At 36.9% G+C, this 26,310-nt stretch overlaps 1 long non-coding RNA gene across 1 annotated transcript in view; it reads right to left on the bottom strand.

Moving 5' to 3' along the window:
• Positions 1-2,370: 2,370 nt before the first annotated feature.
• LOC107651403 (uncharacterized) overlaps positions 2,371-26,310 on the bottom strand; it is a 65,010-nt gene continuing 41,070 nt past the window's right edge. The window contains exons 2-6 of the long non-coding RNA XR_008916496.1: positions 24,772-24,806; positions 12,990-13,193; positions 8,130-8,208; positions 7,709-7,785; positions 2,371-2,630 (exon numbers count right to left, since the gene is read on the bottom strand). This is a non-coding gene — a long non-coding RNA (uncharacterized LOC107651403). The remainder of the gene's footprint in view (positions 2,631-7,708; positions 7,786-8,129; positions 8,209-12,989; positions 13,194-24,771; positions 24,807-26,310) is intronic.

Genomic DNA, 26,310 nt, shown 5'->3' with positions numbered 1-26,310 from the left:
GTGCCAGAGGAGATTTTGCCCTTAAAATTAAGAGCTCAGAGAAGAGCAAAAGATCTCGATTTCTGACTCTCATTCTGGAGGATCTCATTCTGAGAGACTCATTTTCCTTGAGGACTGATGCTTGAGGGCTCTTTCCTTGGAGATAGATCTCTTTGAGGAGAAGGGCTCTTGGAGGAAATCTCATTCTGAAGGAGAGCTCCTTGAGGAGCTCCTCTGAGGGGCTCTGTCCCTCTTGGGTAGGAGCTCTGGAGGCTCTTGAGAGAGGCTCTTTGAAACAATCTCTGGCTGGAAGACTCTTTGAGGAAGGACGCTGGCCTGGTGTCACTAGTATCCTTGTTTAGTCAGACCTTGTGGTGAGTGTTAAAAAACTGACTGATTTCTCTTTTAAGACTCAGGTCTAGGCCATATTGACTTGAGGCCCTTCATACTTATTCCTTTCTTACTCTCTCTCTCTCTTTCTTTGATTACTCATTGTATTGTTAATTCAAATCTCTATAAAACCCAATTGAGTTGGCATATTCATAATTGTTTTCCTTTTCCTGGCTTCACCAATTTTAACTGTTACAAGATACTTACTAGCTGTGTGATCTTAGGCAAATCACAACCTCTTCCTCAGTTTCTTCATCTGTAAAATGGGGACAATAATAGAGCCTGCCTCCAGAGTTATTGTAAAGTACAAATGAGATAATAATTGTAAAGCATTTTAGCATAGTGCCTGATACATAATAAGTGCTACATTATATTGTCATTAATGTTATACATATAATATATAACTATATATGTATGCATATACTATAACTATATATAACTATATTAATGTTAGTTATTATTTGCACAAAGTGAAAGGGAATAAAGAGTCAAGGATGACACATATTTCTCACATAGAAATTCTAGAAAGCCTACTTTTTTTTTTAACCTTAAGCTTCTGTCTTAGAATCAATACTATATTATTGGTTCCAAGGCAGAGAAGTGTGGTAAGGGCTAGGCAATGGGTGTTAAGTGACTTGCCCAGGGTCACACAGGTAGAAGTGTCTGAGGCCAGATTTGAACCTAGGACCTCCCATCTCTAGACCTGGCTCTCAATCCACTGAGCCACCCAACTGCCCCCAAACTTGCTTCTTATAGGTATAATTATAGATCTTATGATGCTATAGAATAGACATGCTTAAAAGAAACTGCCTATGACTAGTTCCAGTTTATTTACCATGTGGTTTGGAGATGTCTTTTTATTTGGCTATATAGCCAGAAATGAGGATGTCTTTAAAAATGCCTAGGTCATGCATGGACTGAGGTGGAGTGAAATAAGTAGAACCAGGAGAACATTATACATAGTAACTGAAACACTGTGGGATGCTCAAATATAATAGACTTTGCTACTAACAATAATACAATAATTCAGGACAATTCTGAGGGACTTATGAAAAGAATTTATCTGCCACCAGAGAAAGAACTGTGGAATAGACACGCAGAAGAAAACATATGATTTATCACTTGTTTATATGGGTATATGATTTGGGGTTTTGGTATTAAAAGATTATTCACTTACAAAAAATGAACAATACGGAAATGTTTTGAGTGATAATACACGTAAAACCTAGAGGAATTGCTTGTCAATTATGGGAAAGGAGAGGAAAGAGGGGAAGGAGACAACAAGAATCATGTTGCCTTGGAAAACTTAGACATAAATTTGTTTTTGGAATAAAGGAAAGAGAGAGAGAGAGAGAGAGAGAGAGAGAGAGAGAGAGAGAGAGAGAGAGAGAGAGAGAGAGAGAGAGAGAGAGAGAGAGAGAGAGAGAGAGAGAAAGAAAGAAAGAAAGAAAGAAAGAAAGAAAGAAAGAAAGAAAGAAAGAAAGAAAGAAAGAAAGAAAGAAAGAAAGAAAGAAAGAGAGAGAAAGAGAGAAAGAAAGAGAGAAAGAGAGAAAGAGAAAGAAAGAAAGAAAGAAAGAAAGAAAGAAAGAGAGAGAGAGAGAGAGAGAGAGAGAGAGAGAGAGAGAGAGAGAGAGAGAGAGAGAGAGGAGAGAGAGAGAGAGAGAGGGAGGGAGGGAGGGAGGAAGGAAAAGAAACAAAAAGAAGGGGGAAATGCCTGGGTCAATCTTAGTCTAGTGTGTTTGTTCTACTTTGGTTGGATTCCTATCACTGATAGCATTCATTAAGAGATTATACTGTTAAGGGGAAAGGCCTTGGACTTTCTTCTGAGGCCATGTGACCCCATGAAAAATGGGCCTTGCTTCACAACCTCTATGCTTGTACTTTCTTGTTTTAGGTGAAGGACAGTAGGAAAGCCCAGCATTGAGGACTCCCCAGCCTACTGGTCTGTATTGACCAATCAATTGAGAATTGACATCTGTAGAAGAAAAAATATACTGGGAATGATCTTCTAAGCAAGACCAACTTTATTATGAATGTGAACATCACAGAGGCAGGTCTGCAGACACTGAACTTTTCAGCAGACATGTATTTATACTTCCTGCAAAAAAAGCCAGATTGCCCAAAATTCCCCCAGAGGTGGGGTAGGTCAACTCATCTTCCTGGAAGTCAGACAACTGTAATTTCGAAGGTCTTCTCCTTTGAAAAGATGAGGTTTTCCTTTATCTTCTTTCTATTGGGCAAGTCATGTGGCCACCTGCTCCCTATATATGGTGATATAAAGGCAGCCAAGATTATTCTGTAGATTCAAAGCCAAATGAGATAATATGATACATCCTTAGAAACATCTAGATATATTGCAGGACACTGAAGATATATGCAAACTCCCTTTGGCAAAGTACTACAGAGAATTTTTTTATTATTTTAGTTATACTATGATTATTTGATTATTGATTTATGATTTTCATATGCAGTTATTCAATTAGTTAATAACAGATAATTCCTTTTTATTAAATCTATAGTTACAATTTATAACAAAAATGCTGACTATTTAATGGGATCACACATAGGGTATATAAAAACTAAAAAGAGACAAAAAACAATGAATACAAACATTGAAACTGCTTAAGTTATCCTTTACAGCCCAGGTTCAGTCCACAGGAGCAAAGAGTGACCTTCAGGACTAAGCCTAATGAAACTTGGTTAATTCAGTAGATCTGAAGTGCATGGAGTGTACAGGAAGCACTAACACTTCAGGACTACTCATCCATCTTTGATGTTTACTTGTCACTGAGCTCTCACCTCTGGCTTCAAGAAGCTATAGAATGCAAAGTGACCACACTCTAGTAAAACTATCTTGGTGGATGGACTAAACCAGGCTGAGGGAGACAGGCTTCATACCTGTCAGTGACTTAGGGGGTGTCTACATGTGAAGCATGTGAAGACTTCCTCAGTGAAATAGGAAAGTGAAAGTTATTTGTTCCAACAGTCCTTAAGGTGGCTAAAATACCTTGGTGAGACATGGAAGAAGCTACCAAGGTCATCCACTACATCCCAGGCCATTCTTGACCAGTCATCCTGACTTTTGTCTTGCCACTGAACTTCAGTGTCTCTGGAAAAGAGGGTGAGGCTGATAGCTTTGTGCAACACTGCCTCACTTAAATCCAATTCACAAGCAAGACAAGACATCACCCTGGGATGTTACTGGTCTTGAGCAATATTAGTAGTCATGCTGCATCTGCACATATACTTGTGGAAAGTCTTTGGCATTCTTCCTAGTAGCTCTGGGAATGAAGGAATTTCCTTTGTTAAACAGAGTTCTTGGTGCTTTTTCTGGCTCAAAATAAACATGTAGTCTTTTAATGTCAAATAAAATTACATTAAATACTTACCTACTACTCTAAGAATCCTTGGATAAAGTGTCTTTGGACACTTCTCAATTCTCTTCCTTCTCTGTAGCTTTGACAGTGTTGATTATCATCTTCTCCTTGATTTTCTATTCTCTCCTGGTTTTTTGTAACACTGCTTTCTCCTGGTTTTTCTCCTACCTGTCTCAGTTCTCTTAAGTCTCCTTTGCCAAATCTTTAGGCAGTTCATTCTTGTGACCCTGTTATAGTGAAATCACCCTTTAAGGCTGGTGTATATTAATTTAAGGTCGCCAAGGAATTTACTTATGAAATTCCTAAATGAAACACTCAAGTCAGTATGGAGTTTTATGGTGGTTTAATTACAACGGGAGTAAGAAAGAAGGAGAGGGAGAGAAGGAAAGAAGGGGAAAACTCAACCTTCTGGCAGAGCCAGAGGAGTTTAGGCCTGGAAGGCCAAGATAGAGAAGGGAATCAGTCCTTCACTCACATGACCGACCTGAAGGAAAGCTGCCTGAGGGCCTCCTCCCTGCTAGAGCTCCTAGGACCTAGAAGGAACTGGCACCTAGCCCTGTCCACAGGAAGTGAGCGAACTTCAGAGGCTGTTCTCTACATTACTTCCTGCTCCTCACACATGCCAATGGTGGCTCAAGCTTGGTTTCAGGACAGCCCAGGTGGGCAGTTAGTTATTTCTGATTTGCCATTGACTAGCACATGCCCGTGTAGTGTGAGTGTGCACAATTTTGGGTGCTAGACCAAGCAAGATGGAGATTTAAAATCACAACCCCAGTACTTTGGTACTATGCCCTCTTCTCTTCTCCCTTTATAATATTTTGCTTGGTGATCTTATCAGCTCCCATGAATTCAAATATCTCCTTGCAGATGATTCTCAGATCTATTTATCCAATCCTAACTTCTCTCCTGACTTCCAGTCTTCCATTTCCCAATTGCCTACTGGACCTCTCAAATTAGATTTATCTAATGTTGCTATCAATAGACCTATTGATACCTTAAATTCAACATGTCTAAACTGACAAAAATATCTTTCACCAACACAGTCTTTCCCTCCTCTTTTCCTAATTTCCTTATTACTCTCTTTCAACTTACCCAGGTAACATCCTCAACTCTTGATTCTCTCTCATCCTCATATCCATCTGTCAAGTCTTGCCCATTTTCTTTGAGATTTACATCTCTCATATATGTCTCCTTTCTTCTGACACTGCCACCACTCTGACGCAGGCTCCCATCACCTCCCATCACCTCCCATATGAACTATTGCAATAGCCTTCTGATTGGCCTCCATATTTAAGTTCTCTCCTAAAATTAACCTATCCTCTACACAACTGTCAAACTGGTCTTTCTGACACAGTTCTGACAGATCCAGTAACTCCCTATATCAAATATACACAGTGAATCTGTCCCCTACATGTTGCATGGAAATGTTGTTGAATAGTCAAAGTAGATTTTAATTCCTGCCAGGAAGGGAAATAAGAAGTTGGGGCCAGAAGCCTGGCCACTCAGCTTCCCTCAGAATGAGGATGTGCCAAGCAGATAGAATTATATCTGAGTGCTCCATTAAATGTTCTTAGCCTAAGAGATGTCATTTTCAAACTCAAGCTAAATTTGTGATTGCTGTTTGTGAATGGGAAAAGGAGGACCCAAACTTTATATTCAAGGCTTGACTCCTTTTCTTGTGAACAGACATAGGAAGTAGCAAAGGAATTCATTTATCTAAATGGATAAATTCAAGTCAATAGCAAAGCAGAAATCAGAGGAAGGGGACATAGAAAAATATATACCAGACCACAAAGAGTGAAGGAGTTCTCCCATTGGGAACAAGATAATTCTGATCAACAAAGAGAGTCCCAGACTCACCCAAAGGGGAAATTCCCCAAAGTCTCTGGTGTAGCATACAGGGGATAAGACATGATGGAGACTGCCAGCTTCTCTCAGGTTATGTTCTTCCCAGAGTGTTTTTATTCCCTTCAGCAACCTGAAGTGGGGTTGTCCATCATCTCTCTCAAAGCTGGAAGCCTAAAACACTTGAAGCAACTGTAGAGTCTGAAGAGATTCAAGAGACTAGAAGAACTCTCTCCCTGTCCTGCTCTCTTCAGTTCCTCCCCTGCCCCTTGAATAGTTGCAGGGCACTGATCTACACCAAAGAGGAGAGATCATACTAGTGGGTTTTGAAACTCAGGCTATACATAAAATCTCTGGCTTTTAGAGTCCTTCATAATCTCTTTCTTTTTCGATTTTCTAATCTTCTTTTACTCTTTAGAGCCCTTCAAATGCTATATGATTCAGTTACACTGAGCTCCCCATGGTTCCTGGAAAAAAGATGTTTCATCTTCTGACTATACTTTTTTATTAACTATCCCCCATGCTCAGAATGCTTTGCCTCCTTATCTCTGCTGCCTGCCTTCCTTGACTTTCTTCAGATCTTAACTAAAATCCCACCATCTGCCAGAAGCCCATTTACCAAGTGTATGCCTTTATACATAGTGCTTAGCATGCTGTCTCCACTATTAGAATCTGAGTTCCCTGAGAACAAAGACTGTTTTCCTCCAGTTCAGTGCTTAGCACATTGTAAGAATTTAATAAATAAGTTATTATTTTTAAACTCTTACCTTCTGTCTTAGAATCAATACTGCATATTGGTTCCAAGGCAGAAGATTCAGTGAGGTTAAGTGACTTGCCCTGGTCTGTCTGAGGTCAGATTTGAACAGAGGACCTTCTCTCTTTAGGGCTGGTCTCAATCCACTGAGCCACCTAGCTGCCCTCCAAATAAGATGCTAACTTCATAAATAATTTATTGACTGACACAAATCAATACTTTGTTGTTCAAACAAAGTTAAAAAAAATTACCTTGGATAAATAATAAATGGATGAAGAGGAGCGGAGAGTCAGAATTTGTACTAAAGGCATAGATGACATTGATGACATTTGGATATGACCAAAAGTTGGGAGATATAACAAACAGATCAAATGATAAAGTCAGAATTTGAAAAAAATCTTGAAAGGCTAGAATGTTGGACTAAATCTAATGAGATGAAATTGAATAGGGATAGACAAATGTAAAGTCTTACAATTTGCTTCAAAAAAATTCAACTTCACAAGAATAAGATGGGGAGGTATAAATAGAAAGGAGTTACAACTGAGGAGGAACCAATTAGAGTTTTACCTCAGAGCACCCAAATTTTGAAAGTGCTAGTAATATATACTCTTTCTGGCTGGTAATAATAGCAAACTTTAGCACCTAGTTAGTAAGAATATTTAACTAAAATGAGAAGCTAGTATATAGTGGTACTTCCTACTCCCAAATTAAATGATATCTTTCCCTACTCCGTCTCCTCTTTACTGCATCTTCCAGCAAAGATAAACCCCTAAAAGCTTTGATCTCAGGGAGTCCTTGGATCTCTGTCTCATTTCAGTAAGACCTTTTGTCCTGAGATCCAGTCTAAGACACTAAGATTAAGGTGTATTATATTCATATGTATGTATGTATCTATGTAATCCAGGGCAAATCACTCAAAAAACTCAATCTTGGCAAACTAAGTCTATAAACTGAAGAGAAGGTGCCTATTTGCATTGGTATTCCATTGGCAGAAGGAGTTTTCTTCCCCAGGAATTCTTTATACCAGTGAAATCACAGGCTCATTCTTTTTCCCTTTCCTTATCTGGGTACCATTTGGCATGAAGGTCATTGAAAAGCAAGAAAACTCCAGAAACTTACAAGATTTAGCAACAGTAGGGGCAACGAGGTGTCACAGTAGATAGAGAGCTGAGTCTAGTCCCCCTGGAGGACCTGGGATCAAATCTGGCCTCAAACACCTCCTAGCTATGTGACCCTGGGCAAGTCACTATAACCCAACTTCCCTAGCCCTGCTCTTCTGTCCTAGAATTGATACTAAGACAGCAGGTAAAGATAAAATGATTAAAATAAAATAAAGTTCAATGACCATCCAAATTTTACTCACCCATCTGCCAGTGGTCAAGAAGAAGTAGCAATCAATGATTCTTATCTAGGTATACCAGGCAGGATAAATACAGGCATCTGAAATTAAAATTGGAAGCTCAAACCGAAGTGGCAGCCCAAATGAGAGAGCAGAGTACACATAGAAACTGTGATTAAGAGCAAACCCCAGGTGAACAAAGCAGGTAAATGGGAAATAATAGATTTTTAAAGAAAATTTTAAAGAAGTTTAAAGAAAAAATTTAAAGAAAAATGTTAAAAGACCACATTGGAATGATTTAAATCAAATGTAAAAGAAGAAATAGCATATTTCAGAAAAGAACGAGCTAGTTTGTATCAGAAATTCATTAAGACAGGGCTAACTTCTGATCTAAAGTGTTAAATCAAAATGCTTTTTCTAAATATTTAGAGACCCCCCCACTTACCTAATGCAGTTTCAGTGGCTCTGTAGGTCAGGTATCATGGGAAGTACTGACATGGGAAACATGGAAAGGACACCATTCTCTAGGAAACAAGGGGAATACAAAACAAAACAAAACAAAAAACAGATTTTTCCACCTCAGAGAAAACTCTTAGTGTTTCCTTCTCTTGGCTTTAGTTTTCTAATTTCCCAGCTCTCTGATATATCATGAGTTACTCTTTTTTCACTGCCATTTTGTTTTCTCATTACACCTATAGTGTTGCTAAGACAGATAAGATGTTGGAATTCAACTTGATTCAATTCAATTCAACCAATATTCTGGTCCCTTGCAATGAGGTCCATCCTAGCAAGTTTACTAAGCACCTATCCTTTGTAAATTTCCCTCCAAAAAGTACTTTACTGGTGTTGTGCTTCATCTTAATGTGGAAGTGACTCTGAGTTCTCAAATTTGATGTCCTCAAAGTGCAAAAGTAAAAGCCAATTCTTCATATAGCCTTCAGGTGTTGTCCAGCGATCTACAGTGTCTACTTTCTAAGGAAGAGCCCTAGCCATATAAAAAGAGGTTTGCAAATAGGTGATGATTTTTTGGCCATTCCAATCCATGAAACAAAGGACAGGACAAAATAATCCTTACTCTCATGGGGCCTTCTGCCACTTCTGGAGTTAAGGTAACAGAGCCATAATAAGAAACAGAGAGCTAAGAATCCAAAATTTTAAAACAATAAATTAATACATGCTTAAGCAGTGTTCCATTGCTTTAGATTAAAGCAAACCCAAAAAGAATGAAATAGGGAGTCTTCTATCCATTTATCTTGCTCAAGGAAGTTATCGCTTTTCTAGATATTTACATCCCTAATGGTGGCGGCATGTTTTATTTGCTATTTCCAGAAATCTTCCTTATAAGCAGCAAACAGCAGACAAGATTGTATTAATCTTGGTTGAAATAGTGCTATCCTATAAATTGAAAGCAATTCCAGCAAAACTAAAACTAAAAACAAAATTATGTAGAATGTAAGCCATTATTTTATTCATGAAATGTCCTAGATTACTGATCACATGCCTAGGTTCCTATAAATATTTTGCTTATTTGTTTTTCCTCCAGGGGTTTCAAGATTCCTCCTGTAGGCAATAATCTGGCATGAATTGGAGATCTCCACTGGCTATGTTTTTTTCTGTCTTACAATTGATACTAAGTATGAGTTCTAAGGTAGAAGAATGGTAAGGGTTAGGCAATTGGGGTTAAGTGATTTGACCAGGGACATACAGCTAGGAAGCATTAGAGGCCATTCCATTGGTTATTTGATGAAAGTTTTTGAAGAATAGAATCGAACATTAATTTTGTACTACTAGCAGTAATGTTTCATTATTTTAGAATGAAATAGAGCTCTCCTATAAAGTAAGAATGATGCAAATCCATTTGGAAGGAAGTAGGTAGGCTCTAGACCATTTATTTGACTTAAAGTATAAGATTTCTAGTTTTTAATTTATATCCCCAAAGATGGCAATGTATTTTATTTGTTGAGTTTGGGAATCATCCTATTTGCAGAAGTCTAATATCCTTCATTTGTATCTATTTTAAAAAGAACTATTAAAGCAAGTGTCCCTGGCAAAGGCTTCATTTCTCAAATATATAGAGAACTGAGTCAAATGTATAAGAATACAAAGTGTTTCCCAACTGATGAATGGTCAAAGGATATCATCAGACAGTTCTAAGAGGAAGAAATTAAAACTATGTGTAACCATATGAAAAAAAAAATGCTCCAAATCTCTAATGATTAGAGAAATGCAAATTAAAACAACTCTGAGATACCACTACATACCTACCAGATTAGCTAACATGACCAAAAAAGAAAATAAGTGTTGGAGGAGATGTGAGAAAACTGGGACACTAATACATTGTTCATGGAACTGATATGATATGTTTATGAACTGATATAACCATTCGGGAGAGCAATATGGAACCACACTCAAACATCCATAAAAGAAAACTTTGACCCAGAAATGCCACTCCTAGGTCTGCATCCCAAAGAGATTAGAGATAAAAGAAAAGGACCTACCTATACCAAAATGTTTTTAGCAGTTCTTTTTGTGGTGGTAAAGAACTGAAAACTGAGGACTGAGGGATTGTCCATCACTTGAGGAACGCATGAACAAGTTGTAGTATATGGTTGTAATGGAATAATATTGTGCCAAAAGAAATGATGAACTGGATGAGTTCAGAAAAACCTGGGAAGACTTTTATGAACTGATGCAAAATGAAGTGAGCAGGAGAACGAGAACAATGTATATAGTAACATAAATGAAGGTATCCGACATAACAAATCCTAAGAATTATGAATGTATGTTCAAAACTGATTCTAAGAACAAGGGTTCAGGGTCAGTGATAGCAAGATATGGTTACAAAGACAATTTTCTTGTGTCTATATATAATAATTCACAAGACTGATTTATACTAAATCCTTCTATCATAAAATTGGCTTAGGGAACTGAACTTCTCTTAACCTGTGGTGTATGTCATGTTCTCTTTGGCTTCCTACTGAGAAAATGGAGACAGGCAGTCTGAAAAATACTAAAGCCTACAAACATTTCCTTCCCTTATCTGATATGGCAGAATAGAAATCCTGTCATTGAGATAAAGCTCAGGAAGATATTGGGAATGTAGCATCCCAAGCATATTCACATCTATGAAATATAAATGACTGTGTGGCTACTGTGTCTCCAAGCATAAGGTTATACCAATGAGGCTTGTGAATGTAACTTTGAACTGGCCATGCGGCCCTTGGCTAAGACAAACTCATTAACATGCTTGGACTCAATTCCCCGGGAAAGCGCGGTTTGCAATCTACACGCCCAAAGGTGTTCCCTCTACCTTGCCACCCAATCTTAATTGTCTATACTTTGTGATGTGGGTGCTATGTCCTTGGGAGTACCGCCCAAGCAGGACAGGAATAAATTCAGAGGCAAACCCATGAACTTCCTCTTGGCCTTTCTCCCTTCCATGGAGCTCCACTGGGCTCCTCAATGACTATGTCTCTCTCTCCTCTTGACCTTCTCCTTCCCCGAGGCTGTAACCATCTCGGCCTGCATTCCCTATCTTAATCTCCTCCTCCACCTCGTGTTCCTTTGTACTCATACTCTCCTATCAAAGGGAGTATCATAGGGATTGCCTGCTCTATCCAACCACTGACTTGTCCATGTCTTTCATTTCCACCCTGGTTCTCGGTTCCTACCTCTCCTCGGGTCCCATCACGAAGGTGAGCCCCTTCCCTTGTGGGACCCTGCTGGTCAGGGAAGTCCATTAAGGAAAACCCCACAGGGAAGATGAACTTATTTTACTCAAGAAATTTACTATATCACATGATACATGCTTAGGATGTTAAAGATTATATTACAGTTTTCCTGCAGGATTTTGAGGAACTCTCCAAAGGTTATTAAATTAAGGTTCTTGAAGAATAGATCTGGATATGAACTCAGATCTTTTTGACTCCAAGCCCAGTGCTCTATCCACTGTACCACCTCATTGCTTTCATTTTTAGATATGAAAAGAGTTATTTCCCCTTAATTGACAGTAGAAACAACTAGATTAAAATTTAAGATGGAAAATATGGAAAAACTATTTTAGATCACTGTTCACATTAATTCCAGCAGATAATATTGTGTGTGTGTGTGTTTGGGGCGGGGGGGGGGGGGGGGGGGGGTTCTGGCAAGATGTCCAGGATACTTAACAGGCAGCCATCTGAACATGAATTAGAAGTCTCTACTGGATATTGGATGTAGGGCCTCAAAGAATTGAATGGAATTTAAAAGTGTTTTGCTTCCCATTTACAATATTCCTTTGCTTTAGAGCAGAGTTGGATCAGCAAACTAATGCTTACTTTTTCCTTTCCTTCAACCCCACAAAAACAGGTTGTACTATTTGGTCCATGGGCCACAGTTTACTAATTCCTCTTTTAGAGTGTAGTAGAGCTATTCCATTGATTGAGAACAATACAGATCCAATGAAAGAAGAGCAGGTGAGTTTATTTTACTTCAGGAATAGATTTACTAGATTTTTCCATTGTTAATCTGTGTTTCTAAAGATAGCACTGTGGTTTATCTGATGAAAGAACATGAATCCTAAAAGAAGCAGCCATCTAACAGCAGGCAAGATTTCATTCTTCTAGATTAAAATGGATCTGTCCTAGAAATCGACTGCAATAACAATACAATTGGAATACACAATGTGAATGAAATATAGATTATTAGTCACACACATCAATTTCCATTTAATTCCTAAAAGCTTTTCCTTCAGAGTTTTCAATATTCCTCCTAAAGAAAGCAATCTGTGGGGCAGCTAGGTGGCTCTGTGGATTGAGAACCAGGCCTAAAGACAGGAGGTCCTGGGTTCAAATTTGACCTCAGACATTTCCAAGCTGTGGGACCCTGGGCAAGTTACTTAATCCCAGTTGCCTAGCCTTTACTGCTCTACTGCCTTGGAACCAATATACAGTACTGATTCTAAGACTTAAGGTAAGGGTTTTTGTTTTTTGTTTTAAAAGCAATCTGACACGAACTGGCTCCTGAATGAAAGCCCTCAAGGAACTGAATTGGACTTAATTGTCTCATTTCTCAGTTATGAGTTCCTTTGCTTTAGATTGAAATAGAGCTGTCCCATCAACTGAGAAAAATTTCAATCCAATGGGAGTAAACCAAGTGATTTCTAAACCATTTATTTTACTCTAGGAAGCCAAAAGATTTTTACTACTTTATTTCTGTCCTCATAATAAAAGAGACCAATTCTATCAACTGACCAGTAATAATCAAACTGGGGTATAGTAGGTAGAATGCAGATAATATGATTCAAGAAATATGCCAGATTACATACGTTAATTCATTATGCTCCAGGTCTTTGCGTTTTCTTCTTCCTGAGAACTTTGGCAGTTTCAGTTTTTTTCTTTCTTATTTTTTCCTGTTGTTCACATTCTGACTCCTTTCCCTCTGATGGTGGTTTCCTTGGGACTAGGTCTCAAAGTATCTCAGCCTTCTCCCACACTGGACAATTCATGATTCACCAACCTAGATTTCTATCCTAAGTGAATTTAGGGGGAACACAATTGACTCCAAAAGAATATTGGGTCCTTTACCTTAAGCTTAGAGAAATGCTCCACAATATCTTCTCATACACACAAACATATCCCCCCCCCCCCATATTAGTAGCCATTCCCTAGTTGATATATATCTACATTATTTCTATATCTTTACCATCACAAAAAGTGCTGTTAAAAATATTTTGGTGTATATAGGCATTTTCCCTTCTTATCTTAAGTGCACTGATTTTGTTTGTGCAAAAGCTTTCTAGTTTCATGTAATATAATTGCCTCTATCTCTTGTTTGGCAGGTAGGCTGGAACCTAGAGTCAGAAAGACCTGAATTCAACTCTAGTCTCTGACACTTCCTAGCTGTGTGACTGTGGGCAAGCCACTTAACTGTTTACCTCAGTTTCCTCATCTGTAAAATGAATTGGAGAAGAAAATATCAAACCACTCCAGAATACTTATCAAGAAAACCCAAATGGAGCCACAAAGAATCATGATTCAACAACAACAACAATAAATCTCATTTGGTTAAAAATACATCTCTTTGGGGGCAGCTAGGTGGCTCAGTGGATTGAGAGCCAGGTATAGACCGGAAGTCCTCAATTCAAATCTGGCCTGAAACACTTCCTTGCTGTGTGACCCTGGGTAATCACTTAGCCCCCCATTGCCTAGCCCTTATGGTTCTTCTGCCTTAGAACCAATACACAGTATTGATTTTAAGATAGAAGTTAAGGGTTTTTTTAAAAAATCACCCACTCCTAGCTATATATGATCTGCTCTTTTTAAAAAATATTATGATCTTTAATAATTACATTGTGTATCTATTTAAAATGTGTTGTTGAATATAGAATAAGTTGTTGGTACAAGCCTAATTTCTGCTTTCCAGTTTTCCTAGAAGTATTTTATCAAATATTCCTAGAGTTTTTCCTTAGCAATTTATATTCTCAACTTTATCAAACACTGGGCTACTGAGTTCCATTGTTTCTAATTCTCTCTTGCTTAGTATGTTCCATCAATTTCTTGGTGTATTTTTTAACAACTGCCAGAAGGTTTTGATGACTCCTACTTTATAATGAAGTTTGAAGTCTGGAAATAGGAATCTCCCTACTTCTTTTAAAAAATTTCCTTATATTCTAGATCTTTTGTTTTTCCAAATGAATCTTGGTATCTTATTGAGATTACTTAAAAGTATAAATTAACTTGGTAAGTGTCGTTTTCAGTATTTTAGCATGACTTTTGCTTTAGCACTGAATATTTCTCTAGTTTTTTAAGATGTTCTTTATTTCTTTTAGGAGCACTTTTTAATTGTCTCTATACAATTTGCTTTGGTAAGTCAACCCCAGATATTTTATGAATTTTTGTAGTTACTGGGAATGCTATTTCCTTTTAAAATTTTTGCTTCTTATCTATATTTTTTAATTATATAGAAATGCTGCTGGTTTCTTAGAGTTAATTTTGTAGACAACAAATTTGCTGAAGTAATTAATTGTCTCAGAACCTTTGCTGATTCTCAAGGATTCTCTAAATATATCATCATATTATTAGCAAATAGAGATGATTTTATCTCCTCTTTACCTATCTTTACTTTTGTAATTCCTTTCTCTTGTCCTACTGCTATTGCTATCATTTCCAGAACTATATCAAATAATACTAGGAAGAACAAACCTACTTGAATCACTCATATTTATTGTTAAAAGTTCCAAGATGTCCCCATTACATATAATCCTTGCTTTTTATTTTAGACAGATGCTTTTTTATGATATTAAAAAAACTCCCTCTCTACTTATACTTTATAGGGTTTTTAGCATAAAAGAATGCTGTACTTTATCAAAGGCTTTTTCTGTATTTGTTGAAATGATTATATGATTTTGAATATTTTAGTTTTTAATATAGTTAATTACATTGTTTTCCTAATGGTGAATGACCCTTGCATCTCTGTTATAAATTCCATTTGATCATAACAAATGTTTTTTATAAGTTGCTATAGCCTATTTGCCAAAATTTGTTTACAATTTTTAAAACATTCTTTAATTATATTGATCTATAGTTTTCCTTTGGTGTTTTATCTTTTACTGATTTAGGTAGTAGGACTATTTGCTTCATAAAAGGATTCTGGTAGGGTGCTTTCTCAACCTTTTAGAATAATTTGTTAAATATGGGTACTAACTGTTCTTCAAAAGTTTGAATCTATCCGTAACAGATTTCCCTCCTTGCCTTTGGTAGTTCCTTTACAGTTAGATCTATTTCATTTTTGGAAACTGAAATACTTTACAGAAACTATGTGTTTGGAAGCTAGAATACCAGTAAAAGATTACTCTACATCTAGACCTCTACTAGCATTAATGGGAATTTGAACAGGCTTCATTATTTTGGTGTGCCCCCAACCCAATCCTTTTCCTGTCTTATGAGTTTCTCCTTCATGTATTTTACTGGATTCTAATCATCTGAATTTATTAATGTCAAAGGACACCTTGCTTATTTCCTTGTCCCCATCCTCTTTTATGAATTTAGTTATGATAATTCCCCAGTCAGATCTGTGTGCTGTGATTAAAGTATAGCAATAAATACCTGTCTTGGATTACCTTCTCTCACAATTGACAGGATTACCAGTTTCATATGTATACCTTCTAATCTCCATTCATGTTCAGAGTAGGGCAAATTGAAAAGAGAGAAACTGTCCCTTCCCAATAATTCCCCACCAATAGATCTCAAGAATGAATATTTTACTTTGTGAGCACTGAACTTACCTGCTATTTGGGGGTTTTATAACATTTGGACTTTTTCTTCTCCAGGGCTAGAGAGAATTAGGCACCCAAGACCAGCTGTTCTAGAACAATATTTCTTCAATGAGCACAGAAATTACAGCTATTTAATATGCTCATTGGTAAGGACAAGCTCTTCAGCTTCCTAGGCCTGCCCTTAGTCTCCTTCTAAGAGAGGTATTCTAGATATAGGAATTCTTCATCTGGAATCTGTGAACTTTTAAAAGATCTTTTGATAACAGTATTTCAGCATAACTAGTTTCCTTTGTAATCTTATGTATTTTATTTTATGCATTAGAGTCCTTGCCAAGATCCCAGGAGTTATATTTCTTTCCAGCTTGGAAAAAGAAGATGCTAACAAGAGATAAGACCCAGCAGGCAGTATTTCTCCAATAGAGCTAGTATTTTTAGGATCTCTTAAGACAAACTGAGGAGAAAGGGTAGTGAGAAGATAATGAGGAGGCGGTATATGTGGAGAATCAACTCAATCATAGTGAAAGGTGACAGCAATATTTGTAATCTTCAATTTCATGTAATCAGTTATCCATTTTGTCTTCTGTAATTACCTCTATTCTTTGGTTAAGAATCTTTTCCCTATCTAATAACTGTAGAATCTGCTTCTATTCCATTTTTTAATAGTATGATCCTTAAAAATAATTTTATATAGCCATTTAGGATGTGTTGTTGAATACAATGTAATGTATTAACCTTAAGCCTAATTTCTGTCAGACTCTTTTCCAGTTTTTCCAGAAGTTCTTGTCAAATAAAGAATCCTTCCCTAAGTAATATATAATTTGGGGTTTATTAAATTCCAAGTTATTGCATTTTTTTCTTATTCTCTCTAATCTAATATGTTCTGTTGACATGCCTCTAGTTTTTAACCAATACCATATACTTTTAATGACCTCTGCTTATATAAAGTTTGAGATCAGAAATTGTATTCATCTATTGTCCTTTCTATCACTTCCACTGGAGGACAATCTAAGAGAGAGATAATTATGGTTTTTGTCAAGTTCATTCAGGTGGGTGGAGCATTGAGAAGAAAACAGTTCTATACCCACTTGTATGCACATTTAGAAGTCAGCACTTTGAAGAAGAGTGCTACCATCTCCCTATATTTTTCTTTTATTTTTAATACTCCTTTTTAAAAATTTTCAATTCCAAATTCTCTCCCTCCCCCCTTCCCCATCCTTGAGAAGGCAAGTAATTGATATAATTATACAGGTGTAGTCATTGTGCTTTTTAAAAAATTCTTCTCTTCGGTAGATTTTTGTCCTTCTTTTACCATTTGGCTGATTCTGTTTTTAAAAGGTGTTATTTTCTTTAGTATTTAGGTACAAAGGAGGTATACTCCTTTGCCAAGCTGTTGACTTTTTTTTTTCTTGCATCACTCATTTCTTTTACCATTTTTTTCTATCTCTCTTTATTGATTAAAAAAAAAAACAACCCTTACCTTCTGCTTCAGAATCAAGAGGAGTGGTAAGGGCAAGCCAATGGGGTTAAGTCACTTGCTCAGAGTCACATAGCTAGGCAGTGTCTGAGGTCATATTTGAATCCAGGACTTCCCACCTCTAGGTCCAGCTCTCAATCCACTGAGCCTGGCTTTCTCCTTATTTGATTTTTAAAATCCTTTCTAAGCTCTTCCAGGAATTCTTTTTGGGTCTGAAATCAATTCATATTTATCTTGCAGTTTTGACTTTGATGTTTGCATCTGAGTTTGTGTTTTGATCCTCCCTGTCACCATAGTAATTTATTTTAGTCAGGATCTTCTTTCTTTTGTTTTTGTTTCCTCATTTTTCTAGCCTCTTTCCTGACTTTTAGCTTATGTTAAAGTTGGTCTCTGTTCCTGGAATGGAGGGGACACCATCCCAAAGTTTGGGGGTTTTGTACAGCTATTTTTAGAGCTAGATCTGGGAATCTATAAGTTTTCAGTTCCTCTAAGGTGATATGATCTAAGGCGGGCTATGTCTACTACTCTCCTCACATGTGTTCTGGTCTGTGTTTCTTCCCTGTAGCTGTAACCAGGGCCCCCCAATCCCCTATGGCCACAAGCTTTGGTGTGATAGTACTCCTCACCCTGGGACTCCAACCCAGGAGTGAAACTTGGATATAGGCAATGCAACAGAATCCTGTACCCAGTGCCAGCCAAGGGAGCCTTTTATTCTCCTTGTCTTCCTTAGACGGAGAGTTCTGGAAGCTGCTACTATGGATTCAGTTGCCTCTAAGGCCTTGCTACAGTCTTGCCTGGGCACTGTCTGCTTTGGGCTTCACTTCTCACTCTGGTGCCACAGATCTTTCCTGCTGACTTTCTAGGTTGTTTGGGGCAGAAAAATTGTTTCATCCTGTATTTTAATGGTTTCTGTTGCTCCAGAACTCATTTTGAGGCATTATTTTAAAGATGTTTAGAAGAAAATTTGTGAGACCTCAGGAGAGCTATTGGCTTTCTTCTACCATCTTGGCTCTACCCCTCCTCCCTATATTTTTCTCCCTGTTCTTCCAAATCTCTTTCTCTTTAGAAATAAAATAAAAATAAAATTATTGTTTGGTCTTTTAAAAAAAAGAGAGATTCAACTATGGTGCTGAAAGGAATAATGAACTAGAGAAATTCCATGTGAACTGAACAACCTCCAGAAATTGATGAAGAGTAAAAGGAGCAGAACCAGGAGAACCTTATACACAGAGATAGACACACGATGGCACAATCGAATGTAACGGACTTCTCTACTAGCAGCAATGCAATGATCCAGGACAATTCTGAGGGATTTATGAGAAAGAAAGCTGTCCAGATGCAGAGAAGGAACTGTGGGAGTGGAAACACAGAAGAAAAATATTTGCTCAATCACATGGCTCAATGGGGATATGATTGGGGATGTTGAATTTAAATGATCACTCTATTGCAAATATGAATAATAGGGAAATTGGTTTTAAACAACAAATGTTGTTTAAATGTAGAACCCAGTGGAATTGCTCCATGGCTATGGAAGGAGGGAAGGAGGAAGGGGGGGATGAAGAACATGAATCATGTAACCATAGAAAAATATTCTAAATTAATTAATTATATAAATAAATTAAAAATTAAAAAGAGAGAGAAAGAGATTAGAAATTGTTTTTCTTGGCCCTAGTGCACAAAACTGTGAATAGCACCTAGAAGTTGCATAGAGGTAAATTAAGGTTTTACTTAAAGAAAAGCTTCCTAAACATTTTGACCTATGTTTCAAAAGTGAAATGGTCTGCCTTGAGAGCTACTGGTTTCCTTCTCACTCTAGGTCTTTGAGAAAAGTATGAATGAATACTTCTCAGGTGTGTGATAGGAAGGATTCTTATTCAAGTATTTTTATTCTAGTTCAAGACTAAATGATCTTTATCATCCAGCACAACTGAGATTCTGTGAAGAGTTCATAGGATCATGGAATGTCAGAGCTGGAAGGGATCATGACAATGCTTTTGTCTTTGTAGCCTCAATATCTTGCATATAATAGATAATTTAAAATGCTTGTTTATTTGTATTAGATTGGCTGAATTGGCTCTAATGCTAACCCTTCCAGTTTAAAGATGCTGAAATTTAGTCTGAGGAAGAGAAATATTTTATTCAACATCATACAACTAGCAATATGAATATAGGTCCCTTTGACAGTGTACCTGGGTAAAAAGGAAACCATTTAGAGGACCAAATAGTGGCAAGGAACCAAAAAAAAGCAGGTAGTCTAAGGTCAAGGGTTCTCAGGAGAGAAGAACATGAGAGTACAAGGAGCCAATCGAAGATTGAGAAATGTCTCAGAAGGCTAACTTAAACAGGACTCCTCTTTTGGAACTGCAATCTATCCCCTGAGACCTGAAATAACAAGATCCCAAGTTGGAAGAGTGATGGAAATAACTTACAAATAGAGAAACCCCAGGGAGAATTGGAACAATTACTTCACTTTTGATTCTAATAAGGCCCACTGCTTATTAGGCACATAAAGTCAAGAGGAACGCTACATTATACTCCAGGTATAAGGTCCACTCCTTCACCTAGAGATCTAGGGTAGGGATCCCCTGATTTCCTACCCCCACATGCCCTGATTTAGCCCCTCTTCACCCCAGCTCTTCATCATATCTCCTTTTGGTTTCTAAGAGAGACTATTTGGTCCTTGCCAGCTTATGAGCTTACTGCCCCACAGAAGGGGAGAAGGAAAATAAGAAGAGAAAGCTTCTCTTTTTCCCTTGCCCCTCACTTCATAAAAGTACTATTGGAGAACAACCCAGACCATGAAGGTCAGTTTCATTGTGGAGGTGAGGGAGAGGTTTCCGTCTGGGTCCCAAATCTAGTCTGGGAAGTGGGAATATTATAGAACAATTGAATCACAGAATTTTAGAACATTAGATCAGGAAGGGGAAATGTAATCCAATACCCTCATTTTATAGATGGGGAAAGGACCCTCCATGTCCCCAAATTTGGGGATTTTCTTCCTATGCCTACCGTTTTGCTCCTTAACCTTGAACTTAACCCTCATGCCAAGGTGAAGGGTTTGAAAATCAAAGAATCACATAATTTTTATATCTGAAAGGGATTTTAGAGATCATGTAGTCCAACACCCTCATTTTACAAAGATGACTGGGAACCAAAGAAGGAAAGTGAATTACTGTAAGTCAGACAGCTATTAGTGGCACAGCTGAAACTAGAATTCTGACTTAATGCTTTTGAATTAGTCAGAGAAGATTCAAGTACGGGCCAGTCTAATTTATAATCAAAATAGGTGGCTAGTCATACTATGTGAATTAAGTGGCATAGTACTCAAGATCCTCCCCCATACTCCAGTTAATGTTTAAAACATCATTATCACAATGTGTTCTCTTTAGCTTTAATTCCCCCACCAGAGTATTAAGAGAGGATCTGTCAATTCAACTTTGACTTTTGCAAAGATTCTAGAATGTATTATAAAAGGGAAGATTTGTCAACTGGCATTATCAACAAGAAGCTCATAGATGAGTCAATATAGTCCCATTTTTAAAAATCATACCAGAATACCTTCCTTTCATTTTTTGAGGTTGCTAAATTAGTAGACAATGGGAATGCTGAAGATGTAGTACGCTTATATTTCAACAAATAATTTGACCAAATTTCTTCTGTTATCCCTGTGGACAAGTTGGAGATATATTGGCTAGATGATAGATATACTTGGAATAGGTCAAATGTTTGTCCCCCTAAAAAAAATTAATGGGCTAATGTCAGCTTGGAGGAAGGTCCTTAATGGATTCCTGGGACCATTTATACCTATGATATTTAAATTTTTTCTCAATAATTTGGGTGAAAGTAAAGACAACATGATTATTAGATTTGCATATGACAAGACAGCAGAGAAAACTAACATATTAGGTCAGAATCAGAATCCCAAAAGATTTTCCTAGGTTGGAATAATAGACTCAATCTTATTAGTTGCATTTTAATGGAAATTCATGTAAACTTTTGCACTTATGTTTAGAAAGTCAATTTCATGTATACAGTATATTAAAAAAAATCTGAGGCTTTTAGCGGATTGTTAAACAGGAATCTACAGAGCAATATGGCAGCCAAAGTGAAAATGTGATATTTGGCTTTATTAAGAATACCCTGATGAAAAGAATGAGTTGATACTCTTACTCAGTCAAACCATACTTGGGTATTTTACTCAGATCTGGGTGCTATATTTTAGAAGGGACACAGATAAGCTGAAATATATCTAGAAAAAGATAGTCAGGGTGATAAGAGGAACTTATGACCTTGGAGAATAGAAAATCTAATGGAAGGTCATGATAGCAGTCTTTATATATTTAATGTACTATCCTTTGGGAGAGAGATGTGTCCTTTTCTGTATGATCCCAAAGAAATACTGGACAGAAGTGGCAGATTTATGTTTTTTTTTTTAATAAAAATAATTCCTACCTGGAAAATACCTAACTGGAAAGTAGAATAAACTACCCTGAGAATTATTGGATTCTCTTTTTAGTAGAAAACTTCAAGTGAAGGTTAGGTATTTATTTGTCAGAGACTTAAAAATTAATGTTCAGAGGGTAGATTGGAGTAGACAGTCTTTGAAGTCCCTTCCAATTCTGGAATTCTGTTATTTGGGCATGAAAGGAAATACTTCTCTGACTTGCTAGCATTAACTCAAACTATCCTCTCTTTGAGGCATTAACTATAGCAAGATTCATCAGATTCCATGTTATACATAGGACCTGGAGTCCTCTGCTGAGCCTGGGGCAATGAGAATGTTCTCATCTTGAGTCTATCTCACAGGTTAATCTCTTTTCCCTGGATAGCTTAGATGTCATGAGGCAAATGGTTTGAAGAAGGAAGAAAATGTCTTGCATTCAGGTTGGGATAAAACCAGCTAAATTTTTATTCAATATAATAACATTTTGTAATAGCTTTAAGTGGTCTAATAGGTCTGTGATTTCACTAATGAGAGCATTTTCCCTCCTAGTGATGCAGATCATAACTCATCCATACCTGCCCATTTTACATAACTCTTAAGTATGTCCCTCTTGCAAATTCACTCTAGCAGGTCCACCCAAAATGCTAGAAGGTCCTTCAATCCAATGCTTAAAAAACAAAAACAAAAACAAAAAAAAACTTACTCTATCTAAAAATGTTTGTGAAGAAAAACAAAATATGTAGAAATGTATCCAGAAAGTCAATGTAAAACAAAATAAACCAAACTTTAGGGAGAATGGATCCCAATAACTTTTCAGAAAAAGAAAAAAATGAGGCAGACATAAAAGAGCAAATCCTCCCAAGATCTAAGAGGTTGGACCTAGGCTCTTATTTTCCCAGAAGCAACAACCGTCTCTTTCTTCTGACTTTTTCAGTATAGACTGAACTGAATAAAACACTGAAGGGAAGAGACTGACCTCCATTGTAGAAGAAATGTGTCTGTAGAGCAAGAAAAAGGAAGACAATTCCATGACTTTAAGGATCAGGAACAAAATCGAGACCTAAGGAGAGAGGCTTTGAGACTAAGTACACATAGGTAAGTGCAAAATCGAAAAGACCATTGTCTAGAAACCCATTCTTCAAAGGAAGGAAAGGAAAGGTAGGAAACCTGTGCATTAATTAGTATATGAAAAACTCTCATATTATGTATTGTTGAAATTTCATTTACTGGGCTTTTTTAAAGGTGTGTAGCCCTGCTGGAGAGTGCTTCACAGCAAGTGAGAAGAGGTAGAGGAAGGATTGTGCCCTCCTGAAGGTCTGGGGTATATCTTGTCATACTCTGGGACCTGGGAGAAGAGAATGAATGGGTCCAGCTGAGCTGCACTGTTTGAAGGGAATATCAGGTCGGCTTTGTAGGATTATAAAATTATAAGAGTCAAAGTTGTCAGAACATACATATACTATGTACCTGTATCTATACAAATCAAGTCAACATGCACATAAGTCCTTAATATGTGCCAGGCAACATGTTGAGTACTGAAGGATACAAATACAATTAAAAAGAGAGACATTCTCTGTCTTTAAGGAGCTTACATTCTAATGGGAAAGACAACAAATAAAAAGAAGCTGAAAAGTGGGAAAGGGGAGGAGTGGAAGGTTCCTGCTACATAGGTCTTGTTGACAGAGTCCAAAAAGTCAGAAACAGAGCTGGGAAAGGAATGAAGGATGGCTATTCTAGGACATTCCCTCCAGGAGGAACTCATCAATGAGAAAAGGGGGCCACAGGAACAGAGAGAACTTCCAGGGTGAAAAGGTATAGGGCCTGAGGGAATGGACTCCCAGAGCCAGAAGGCACCTGAGACATGGTACAAAGTCCAGAGAGCCAGAAGCAGAGCCAGGAGAGGAATGAAGAATATCTGGTATGGGCTATTTGGTGATCTTTTACCATATTCAAACAGCACCAACTAGTGCATCATCTTCCTGGGGTTTCTTCCTCTCCCACCTCCTTCTTCTCTGGCCTGAGAAATACTTTTTCTATCCCTAAATCATATATTTTTCCTCCTTCTAAACCTATTTTATATGCCCTTCCTTGATTAACCCTTGTAATCCAATCATTCCATAACTCTGTCCAAAAAGTCCTGACACCCACAAATAAAAAGAAGCTGAAAAGTGAAAAACATTTGCACATTTTCTTTAATCTCTATAATTGTGCCTTATGAATATTTTCTATTTATAGATCTTGTGACCCCCATTATTAGACTGATAGTTTCCTGAAGGTAAAGACTATCTCATCATATCTTTTTACTTCCTTGTTACTTTTTCTTTAAGTCCTTACCTTCTGTCTTAGAATTGATACTAAGTATTATTCCAAGGAAGAAGAGTGGTAAAAGCTAGGCAATTGCAATTAAGTGACTTGCTCAGGTAGTAAGTGTCTAAGGCTACATTTGAACCCAGAACCTTCTGTCTCCAGATCTGTCAGTCTATCCACTGACCCACTGATCGACTTTAACTTATTCTTTATATCAATCAGTACTAGATCCACTGTATTAACTGATTATCTGATAACACCCCCACATTTGTGGAAATCCATTTTTCCAGCATGAATTGTTCAGGCAGAGGGAAGGAAAGAGTGGCAAATTTTTATTCTTTTATTCTGGACTTCACAAATAGTAAATAAAATGAGCATTTCCACATGCACAGTAGAACAGAAAATAAAAAATGAAAATGTACATTTCTATTATGTAGAGCTTGCTTTTTTGGTAAAGTTTATAACAAAATCAACATTAATTTTCAAAGCTTAGACATTCTACTTGTCTGATTTCAGTTCTCTTCTAAACTATTTTTTAAAAAAATGCTTTAGTGATTCTCTTTTAGTCCTTTCCTTTCTCTTTTTTTGGGGGGAGTGGTGAACCTTACCTTTACTTCCTTTTGCCATTCCTGTCTCACCCCTCCTAAATGAAAATTAAAAGAAAGAAAAGAAAAATGAAATTCTTATAATGGATTTCATAGAAAATCAAAACAAATTTCCACTTTGGCCTTGTCCAAAAATGTATGCCTCATTCTGCATCTTGAATCCATCACCAATCTATCAGGAGGTGGATAGCCTGCTTCATCTTCAGTACTCTGAAGTCCTGGTTGGTTATTTTACTGATCGATGTTCTTAAATCTTTCAAAATTGTTTTTATTTACTATGTTTAATTCTATTAAGCATTCTTCTGGTTCTGCTTATTTCACTCTGCATCAATTCATAAAAGACTTTTCAAATTTATCTGAAACTCATCATTTCTTATGGAGTTATAGAAGGGTAAGGATGAGGGAATGGGGAAAGGAAATAAAGATTTTATTAAATACCTACTCTGGGTTAAGCACTTTACAAATATCTCATTTTGATATAAGAATATTTCATTACATTTTTCACTATGAAAAAAACTAATAACTATTTTGTACCTCTGTGTCCTTTTCCTATTATTTCGATCTCTTTAGGATATAAACCTATTAGTGTTATATTATTGGGTCCTAGAATGCTTTTGTGACTTTTAACACACTCTTCAAATTGCTTTCCAGAATGGCTGAACTAATGCACAAATTTACCAGGAGTGCATTGATGTGCCTTGTTTTGCCCTTAGCCTTTCCTAAAATGGTAATTTTCCATTTTTGTTATCTTTACTAATCTGGTGGATGTGACATGGAACTTAAGAGCTGCTTAAATTTGCATTTTCTAATTATTAGGAATTTGGAGCATTTTTTTCATATTGTTGTTTATAGCTTCCTTTGAAAACTCTCTATTCATATCTTTTGACCATTTATGAATTGAGGAATGGCTCTTATTTCAAATTTAAATTAGTTTTTCATATATCTTGAATGTGAAACATTTGTCAGAGAAACTTGGTGCAAAGAGTTTTCCCCCAGTTAGCTATTTCCCTTCTAAGCTTAACTGCACTGCTGTGTTTGTGCAAGAATTTTTTCATTTTATGTAATCAAAATTATCTATTTTATCTCATGTGTTTCTCTCTATACCTTGTTTATTCATGAACACTTCCCTGGTTCTGAAAAATAATTTCTTTGATTCTCTAATCTGCTAATGATTTGACCTTTTATATCAAATCCTAAATGTAGTTGTAGCTTTTCTTGATATATGATACGAGATTTGGGGCTATATCTAATTTCTACCAGAAATTTCCAATTTTCTTAGTCATTTTTGTTGAAGTATGAGTCTATCTTAGCAACTAGAATCCTCAAATTGTCAAACACTAGGACTCTAGGTTCATTTGCTTCAGTTATTGTTGTTAATTAATCTATTCTACTTGTTTTTCATGGTCACTGCTTTGTAGCATAATTTGAGATCTGGACCTGGCAAACCCCTTCCTTCCTTCTTTTTTCATTATTTCCTTTGAAAATGATAATGCTTTGATCCTCCAGGTACATTTTTTCTCCCTCTATAAAGCAATCAATCAT

The sequence above is a fragment of the Monodelphis domestica genome, chromosome 2, assembly GCF_027887165.1.
Source record: "Monodelphis domestica isolate mMonDom1 chromosome 2, mMonDom1.pri, whole genome shotgun sequence".
NCBI classification, from domain to species: Eukaryota; Metazoa; Chordata; class Mammalia; order Didelphimorphia; family Didelphidae; genus Monodelphis; species Monodelphis domestica.
This window is presented reverse-complemented; position numbering and strand designations above follow the sequence as displayed.